Genomic DNA, 9,961 nt, shown 5'->3' with positions numbered 1-9,961 from the left:
AAAATTCTCAGTGTACTTTGTTAGGGATGACCTGCCCACACGAAGGCATGCTGCCCCGCCCCAAGCAGAGCAGGACCTGCCTTTCCAAATGTGCATATATCATGTCCCTCGGTACCATCTTCAATAATTTCCCTACCTCTAATCTGAGGCTCACAGGCCTAATATTACCTGGATTATCCCTATTTCCCTTCTTGAACAAAGGCACAACAATCCCACTCTCCAGTTCTGCAGGACATTGACTATTGCTGGTGACGTCTCAGAGTTCCATCTGAAATCCCCATCGGGCCGGGACAATTCCACCTTAATGCTTTTCAGGATACACAGAACTACCTGATTTTAAATCTCAACATTAACATGCCCCAGTCTGGTTTCACTATCCACCATTTCATTCTCCTCCTTAAATACAGACGCAAAGTTCTCACTTAGTACCTCAACCACTTGCTCAGACTTCAACCACAACCTTCTCCATAAAAGTTTGAATGGACCTGCCCACTCCCTTTTTATTCTCCTTTTCTTAATTTAAATGTAAATTACTTGCGATTATCCAACTTTTGGGGTTTTTCTAATCACCTGTTGAACAATGGATATTATCTTTGTATTCAGTGAGGAGAAGTCTGAACTTAGCTCCCTAAATTCTTTAATTGTACCTTAGAAGGCTCTAGAAACCCGGATCTGCTTGTATATTCGGCTGCTACCTGTAACGATATTTTCATTTTCCCCTCACTACCTGGTACCCTAACTGTTTCACACTGACACCAACTGCACCCTCACCCACCAGGTGCTGTGTGTGAAGAGGGAGAGCTCCACTGTACTCGGCCCCGAGGAGGGACTTACATCACTTTCAGCTGGTTGCTCAAATGTTTCTTTGCAAAAATGGAAAATCATGTCTTGTAATTTGTTGGGTGCAATGAAACCAGGAAATCCTACAGTATTGATCCGGTGTGTGAGAGTGTTTGGCTGGAGTGTTGTGTTTCAGTTCTGTTGTGTGTATACCTTTTGGAAATTTGCGGTTATATTCAAGGACAGACGAAGCTGGAAGCTGAGCATCCGCTCTCTGCAGTCTATCTTTCTGACTCTCTCTCATCTTCCATCCTTCTCGCTTACTCTGGCAGTTCAGCGCGCTGTGTGTAAAAGGAGACAGCAGCACTTTGTTTGTGACTGTGAACCGACCACAGAGAAGCAGCATAATGTCTTCTAGATGGGAAGGAGGAGACAAAAGTGGAGCTAGGTACCATAAAGTGCTGTATGATAACATTCAGTCTATCAGCACACCAGTTAACTGCCGCTTGGCCTTTACTGTCACATTTTAGGCTGCAGGAGTAAATCTTCCCTGACGCACTGAAACTTTATGCTTCCACAGCAAGTGCTTGGTGTTGTTAAAGGAGCGCAAGGTGGTGTTGTTTTAAATCTAGAGACGGAGTAGATGAGTCGGATGAGGCAGCCCCTCAATTATTGCAGTTATAAATCATCCCAGACTGTAACATGAGCGATGGCACCACGACTGAATAATGTGTTGGAATGTAACAGGAACACTACTCTAATTTTTGAATGTAAAAAGTGAAAAGTCTTTGCCTGGATTCTTCTAGTAGCTTTTTTTCTCATAATAAAAAAAATTGTTAATGATCTCGTGACTATTTTGCATGCGTAGAATTATGTGTTTATGGATATGCATAATCTAGCTCTTATCAGCCTCATCCGAAAGTGCATACCTGCATTGAAAATCCATTTGCCACTGTGTGACCCTCTTCCCCAAATGATTAGGATCTCCCTGTGATCTATGATTACCTTCTTCACTATCAACAACATGCCTTAACATACCGAATCAATTATCGTGCATTTGTATGCAAATCATTTATTAAAATAACGAATAACATGGCTCCCAGGTCTTCCTCCTGCAGGACATGACTAATCACCAAAATCCATTCTCAAAAAAAAACAGATTTATTTACTTCTTCAGAAATCTCTGAAAGGTTCATCAACCACAATTTCCTCCACACAAAGCCATGTTGACACGTACTAATCACGTGTTGTCTATCGGAATGTTGGTTGATCCTGTCCATCAGAAACTGCTCCAGAAGCTTCCCTACCACTGATATCAGGCTGTCTGGCCTGTAGTTCCCTGGTTTACTGGTGACAGGTCTTGTTGACAATGAAAGAACATTAGCCAATCTCCAGTCTTTGGGACATCTCTTAGTGGTTAATGATGAAGCAAATATATTTAGGGGGGCCTCCACGATTTCTTTCTGGCCTTCAAAAAATTTTCTGATTATTCCCTGAAGTTTCAATCACTTTAACGCACTGTGAGGCTATGAATAACTGTTCCCACTTAATATTAACGTCCTCCAAAGCAACACCACTTGTTTCCATTATCTGTGAAGCAAACATGATTTACTTCATCAGCAAACACGAAGAAGAAATGTTCTTTAATTGAATATTAATCGCAAACATTCCCTGGGCTGAAAACACAGGAAACCCTTCTGATTTCTATGGGATCTCTCTCTCCCTGGAGACAATTTTACTTTTAATCTAACTATAGAAATTCTCGGTATTTTATTGACCTGCCAGATTCATTACTTTCTTTGTCCTTCTCATTTCCCTCTTAAGAATTTAATTGAACATTTCTGTTGTTATCAACTTATTTACCTGATCGTGACATCCTACACCCAGGATATTCTTCTTTTGTTATTGACTAGAGCCTCTATATCTCTCGTTAGCTAACATTTCGGAAACATACCAGCTTAACCTTCACCCTGGCAGGAACAGACTTCTCCTGGTCACTTGTCATTTGTCCGTTTTCCTTCATTTAGACTCTCTAAATCCACATATTCTAGATGCTCTCAATTCCACAAGAAATGACTTTTCTCCAGAACAGATCGCTGAACTTTGGACTTGGCATTCCCATCGCTATTCTCAAACTGATAGAAAGAATGTAGAAGCTGTAAATAATTACAAGGGTAAGAAGTTGGAAAACGAACCAAATCTCACAGAGAGATCATAAGTCAGGGGAGAGAGTATTTTCGGGTTCCTGGGTTTCATGATCTGTGACGGTCTAAGACAATGATAACCCAGCGGCTTCTTTAATTTGAATTTTAACATATTTGCTTTGTCAACTAAGTGACTCTAAAAGGATTGCGTGGTGAGCATTCAGAGAGGCTGCATCACTGTTTGGTACGGGGAGGTACAATAGCAAGGGACCAAATGAAGCTACAGGTTGCAAATTTAGTCAGCTTCACGTTGGATATTATTCTCCGTCGTGCCCAAGATATCTTCCAGGAGCGGTGCCCCAGTGTAGAGACCTCCGTACTGAAGGACCCCCATCACTCAGGACATGCCATCTTATGGCTAGGAATGAAGAACACAAGCCTGAAGGCACATACTCAGCAATTCAGGAACAGCTTCTTCCCCTCTGCCATACAATTCCTAAATGAACATTGAATCCATAAACACTTGCTCACTTTTTAATAAGTAAATCACGTTGGAGGAATTGTTAGAGAAGACTTACAATGCGGAAAGCAAATCCTCATTTGTGCATCAAAGTCGCGAGTTCCGTTCATATATAGACAAGGAGAACTGTTGGTTCATCAAGGACTTTCGACATTCACTCAATCATAGGGACAGGTTTGAGAACTCAGTGGGACTTCGGGGTGGAACGTAGTGACTCCCCAGTGTGGGTGAAAACTTTATTATTTATGAAAGAAAAAAAAAACCTTACGTGGGATGAATTGTCCATCTGAACAAATCATGCAAACAATTGAAGCACACAACGGTATTCCGAAAGAAAATTGAGTCCTGGGATCCAAACTCCGGAACAGTCCGAAGTAGGCCCAAAAGCCCACTTATCTATTCATCATTTTAGTTGGCACGAATCGCAGCAGTCGAGGGTATTTTCACAACTCAGTGACATGGAGATGGCCAACGTGTAGATCCAGAAAAACAGTCTCTCTTCATCATCAACACCCTGTCTTTTCAATTTATCGGGCCCGGTGTTAAAATTTAATCAATAGTGGAAAAACCTCGGCAGTTTGGAGTGAGGAGTGAAGATCACGATGAGCGAGCGAAATAGTCTCACGGTTCCTGGCAGTCCGGCGTTTAAACTGTCTAAGCAACGTATGATACCTCACATTAGGACCTGGGCACCGCGCTTAGAGAGATTTGATGTTGGAGGAGGGGAGAGAAACGTAAGGTGGCTGGTGAAACCCGGAGGGAGAGGAGTGAAGTAAATATCGGGGAAGTTTGTTTATGACAGCCGTAGACGGCTGGAAAATAGGGAGGCTGTTATATGGGAACAGAACGCCATGGAAGAAAGAAAAGGATGCAGGAACACTAGAGGAAGACGATGGGTAGGCATGAATAAAAAGGTTGAAGGGTTCTAGTGAAGGGGGTATTACCGGAAAACCAAGAAATCAATGCTCCTGCCATTAGATTGGAGGCCATGGAGACAGAATATAAGGTGTTGTTCCTCCTACCTGGAAGTGGCCTCATCACGACAGTAGAGTAGGCCATGGATTGATATATCCGAATGAAAATGGGAAGAGGAATTAAAATGGATGACCACTTTGAGATCTCGCTTCTTCTGGCGGACGGAGCGTAGGTTGTCGGCGAAACTGTCTCCAAATCGATGTCGGGTGTCACGAATATACCGGGGGCCACACCTGGAGCACTAAACACAGTATATGGCTGCAACAGATTCGCAGATGCTGTGTCGCCTCATCTGGAATGACTGTTAAAGGCACTGAATTGTAGTGAGGGAGGAAGTGTAGAGCATGTGTATCACTTGTTCCGCTTACAAGGTTAACTACCAGGAAGGGGATCTGTGGCATGGGATGAATGAACAATGGTGTAGCGTAGGGGGCGACCACTGCGGGAGAGGCAGATTGGGAGAAAGATCTTCCTGGTGGGAAGATATAAATGGAGATGATGGAAGTTACAGAGAATTGTGAGCTGGAGGCGTAGGCTGGTGGGGTCATAGGTAAGGACAAGCGGAAGCCTATCGCTTGTAGGGGGCGGGAGGATGGTTTAAGAGTAGACGTGCGTGAAATGGAGGAGATGATTTTAAGGGTAGCTAGAAAATGCCTCGGCTTAAAGGCCCTGTCCTCACATGTATAACTGCTATGTTTTTCCTGCTATCTATCTATCTATCTATCTATCTATCTATCTATCTATCTAACTATCTATCTATCTATCTATCTATCTATCTATCTATCTATCTATCTATCTATCTATCTATCTATCTATCTATCTATCTATCTATCTATCTATCTATGTATCCATTTATTTATTTATTTGTTTGTTTGTTTGTTTGTTTGTTTGTTTATACTTTATTAATTTACATATTTTCACATTGGTTGTTTGTCATGTTGTTTGTGCGCAGCTTTTCGTTCATTGATACTGTTCGTTTCCTTAAGTGGAAGTATTGTGACCAGTCACGGGCTCCTCATCTTAGAAAAGGTGTGCTGGCATTGGAGAGGATGGAGAGGAGGTTCACAAGGATGACTCCGGAAATTAAAGGGTTATCATATGAGGAACTTGTGAAAGCTCCGGCTCTCTGCTCACTGGAATTTAGAAGGATGAGGTGGGATCTCATTGAAACTTCTCGAATTTTGAAAGGCCTTGACAGCTGTAGAAAGGATATTCCCTACGTTGGAGGTGTCAAAGGTCAGCGTCATAGTCTCAGGCCAGAGGGGCGTCCATTTAAAGCAAAGATCCGGAGAAGTCTATTTATCCAGAGGGAGTTGAATTTGTGTAATGTATCACCACAGGCATCTAGGGAGGACAGGTCGTTGGGGGTATTTAAGGCAGAGATTGATATTTTCTTGGTTGGACACGGCATCAAAGGTCATGGGAGAGGATTGCGGACTGGGGCTGAGGAATGGAACCCTGGATCATGCATGATCAAATGGCGGTGCAGAATCGACGGTCCACAGAGCCAAATTCTGCTCCTTTAGCTTATGATCCTATGGGATCAGATGGAAGATTTGAAAGTGGGGATGTAGCTCAGTGGGAGAGCGCATGCTTCGCATGTATGAAGTCCCGGGTTCAATCCCCGGCATCTTTACTATTTTTTGAAAACTGGATGGAAAACACCAGATGAAGAAATGCTTATCCGCTAGGGCTTATTTACGTCGTCGAAACGCGGGATCAGACTGTAAGATATAAGGGAATTTAGAATGGGCCCTTAATACAAAAACTTTACAGACATTCATTGCACAGCAATTCCAATTACTCTGTATAGAAGAGTGTCGCAGCGGAACCGGGATGGGCCCATAACCCCGAGGTCCATGGAACAAAACCATCTTCTGCTGTATTCATCACATATCAGTGCGTTTTAAAACCGCGGCCTATCACATTATGCGTAGACAAGGAAATCTACTGGCTTTCAGTTGAAGGAAAAGTTTAAGTTACATATGTGCGATGGTCGAAGATGGGCGTTGCTGCTTTTTCCGACACTGACGTTTCCGGTATGTACAGCATGGTTTCGTAGGCACACACGCATCCACACACACACATGCTTTAATGAAGTCAATGACAACTGTGGCATACCCAATGAGAACCATAGATGAAACCCTGAATACAGTCTTGCCCTCAGATTCAAAGCTGTCCTCGTCCATACCTTTTTGTCCTCACTACTGATAGTGCTGATGTCTCTGACTGACTATATTTAGGGAACCAGTGGGCAAAGTGGAAAACCTGGTAAAAGAATTCCCTGCATCGTTTAAAACCTGTTGATGAATATTCCTTAACCCAACACAATCAGGCCGGATTCCGAGGTTTCTTCCGTCACACAGGAAGACGTGTACGTGTGAAAAGCGCTTGTGCCAGAGTCAAAGACAAACATCGGGTTACCATTTGAAGTGTCCTGCACTCGGACATCCCAAAGTCAGATCACATTTCCGCATTGATAGTTTAGTGGTTAGCATCTCTGTTTGCCACGGGGAAGACGGTTAATACCCCCGATAGGCAAATGATTTTGCTGTTTCCATATGAAACGTAATTGCAACTGGAATTTTCAAAGTAAATTGAAAAGGGTTAAAGTGGTTAAATCAGAGTTTCGGGTAGAAGTGGTCGTTTCTTTGGCGTTGTGGAAGAATCAATCTGCAGTGACCTCGGGAAGGGAGAGTCACCCGATAAGAAGTGAATTTCTGTTTGGCTTCGGGAAATCTCCCCTGAGCGACTCTACCTCAGAGTTAATCGGCGTAATACGCGGTGTCAGAGACCAATGTTTCCGGAATTATTTGCTTCATCCGCCTCTGCAACATTTAAAATGTTAAACAAAGGTTGTTGCTGCGCTTGATTTAATGTTTCCAATAGAGAGTCAAAAAGGAGAGGGCGAGTGGAATCGGTGTCTTCACCCAGCTCAGGCCACCCTGCAGAGTCTCCGTGAGACTCCTTCCGTCTAACAGCGAGCTCAGAGCTGTGAAAGATCATCGACCTGAAACGTGAAATCTATTTCCCCCTCCACAGACGCTGCCTAACCTGCGGAGTTTCCGGCAGTTTCACCTTTTCTTTCAGGAACAGTCCTGTGTCTCGGACCCGGGATCGGTGCTGACCGCATCCATACCTGGAAATGTAAAATGTCCTTCTTTGAGGAGTGTGTACCCGTGACCGGATGTTTTGGCGATGCAATGGGAACCCATTTTTTCACCTTCTAAATCTGACGTATATGTGTTTCCAGCGTTTTCTGTTTTATATCGCCCGTCACACTCTGGTACAAACCATTCATGTAGACTGTGAAAAGCCGGGTCACAGCATCGTTAACCACCATCTTCCAACGCCGGAATTGACCAATTATTGAAGCCTTTCCTAGCTTGTGAATGTGGCGCAATCAGTAAGCGAGTTCGGTTATTAATCGAAAGGTTGGTTGTCTGAGCCTACCCAGGGACACTGGTGATCCAGCACCTTTTGCTTTGCGTTACATTTACCGCTGGAAAACGCTCCGCTACCTGGAAACCCGCGTTCCCTGCTACGGCCCCATCACGTTCAGTGGGAATTAAAATCGTTTTTTTGTCACGTACGGAGATACAATGAAAAATCTTCTCTTTCACACTGTTCATAGAGATCAAAATATTACACGTTGTATTAAGAGAGCACAATGTTAAACAATAACAAAATGTAACTGGGACAGGGAAAGCACATTGAGGATAAAGAATCTGGTACCGCATCATAACTGGTAGATTCTGAGGGCAAGGGTCCATCTTATTGTACTCGAGCACCTGTCAACAGACATAACAGCGGAGCTGAACCTATCCATGAGCCTGTAGTATGTGCTGTCTTGTACCCTGAGCCGGGTAGAAGAAGGGACAAGAGAGAATACCCGGGGCGCATTATACCTTTCTGTCAGGAGTGTGTAAGATCTGCTTTTCTTTGACCATAAGTGTGCGTTACCTCGAGGGATATCCTTGGAACTAACGGAATTGCCGTGTTTAATGTCGTAGTTTTGATTTAATTTTGGGTCTTCTGTCATTCAGTTGGAGTCTAATTGGGTTCATCCCACATATTATGGGGGCTATTTTTTTCACTGTGGATGACCAATCCATATACAAGTCCAACAAACCCCCTCCCCGCACCAGGAAGGTATCAAAGCTCTCCCCTTCCATTTGGATACCAAACCCAACCAACTCCCCTCTACCACCATTCATCTCCGTCTGGCGGAACTTGTCCTCCCACTTTCTTTAAACAGAAGGCATTGCCAAGGACACTGGCATGGGTCCCAGCTGTGCCTGCCTGTTTGTCGACTACGTGGAACAGTCCATCTTCCAAACCTACACTGGTATCGCTCCCTAGCTTTTCCTACACCACTTAAACGACGGCATTGCTACTTCTTTCTGCACCCGTGTGAATCTCGTCACTTCATCAGCCTTGCCTGCAACGTCCAGCCTGCCCAAAAGTTCACCTGGCTGATATCCGACAACTCCCTCCCTTCTCTCGATCCCTCTGTCTCTATTTCTGAAGGCAGCGTATCTACTGATGTCTATTATAACCACACAAACTCTCAGACCTATGGGACTTTTCCTCTTCCCACCCCGTTACTTCTAAAAATGCCAGCTCCATTTCTCAATTTCACCGTCTCCGCCGCATCTGCTCTCAGGATAAGGCATTTCATTCAAGAGCATAGGAGATATCATGCTTTATTTTTCAAAGAAAGGGGCTTCCTTTCTTCCACCATCAAAGCTGCCATCAACAGAATCTCTTCCACTTTTACCACGTCGGCCCTCATACCATCCTCATTCCCTCCACCAGTATATGGTTCGTCTTGACCTCACCTTGCTCCCCTATCCCTCCAAACTTCCCCCCCAGCCTCCCCTTCCAGCATAACATTCTCTGCAACTTCCGGCATCTCCGGCGGGATCCCCCCACCAATCACATCTTTCCTTTCCCCCCATGCTTTCTGCTGGGATGACATGTGAATCCCATGTGCGTTCGTCCTTCCCACTGATCTCTCTCCTGGCACTTATTCTTGCAAGTGAAACAATTGCTACACCTGCTGCTACACATGCGCGCTCATTACCATTCAGGGCCCCAAGAAGGGCCCCAAGAAATTCTTCCAAGTAAGGCGACACCTCAGCTGTGAGTCTTTTAGGAACATCTACCATGTCCAATTTGTCCAGTGTGGCCTCCCGTACATCGGTGAGAACAGACACAGATTGGGAGACCACGTCACTAAGCACCTACACTCCGTCCGTCAGAACAAGCGAGATTTCCGAGTGGACACTTATTTTAATTCCTCTTCCCATACTAATTAGGACATAACGGCCCATGGTCTCCAGTCTCGTCGCGATGAAGCCACACTCACGATGAAAGAGCAACACATTATGTTCCATCTGGGTAGCCTCCAACCTGATGGCATGAACATCGATTTCTCGAACTTCCGTTAATTCCCCTCCTTCACGAAGCCCCATTCTCTCTTCCCTCTTTGACCTGCCTGTCACCTCCCTCTTGTGTTCCACCCCTTTTCTCTCTTCAA

General features: G+C 44.4%; 1 non-coding gene across 1 annotated transcript; it reads left to right on the top strand.

Moving 5' to 3' along the window:
- The first annotated feature begins 5,983 nt into the window (after nucleotides 1–5,983).
- Nucleotides 5,984–6,055, top strand: trnaa-cgc (transfer RNA alanine (anticodon CGC)). Its single transcript has one exon. It is a non-coding gene; the product is annotated as a tRNA-Ala (tRNA).
- The last annotated feature ends 3,906 nt before the right edge of the window (nucleotides 6,056–9,961 follow it).

The sequence above is a fragment of the Hypanus sabinus genome, chromosome 31 (genome assembly GCF_030144855.1).
Source record: "Hypanus sabinus isolate sHypSab1 chromosome 31, sHypSab1.hap1, whole genome shotgun sequence".
NCBI lineage: Eukaryota > Metazoa > Chordata > Chondrichthyes > Myliobatiformes > Dasyatidae > Hypanus > Hypanus sabinus.
This window is presented reverse-complemented; position numbering and strand designations above follow the sequence as displayed.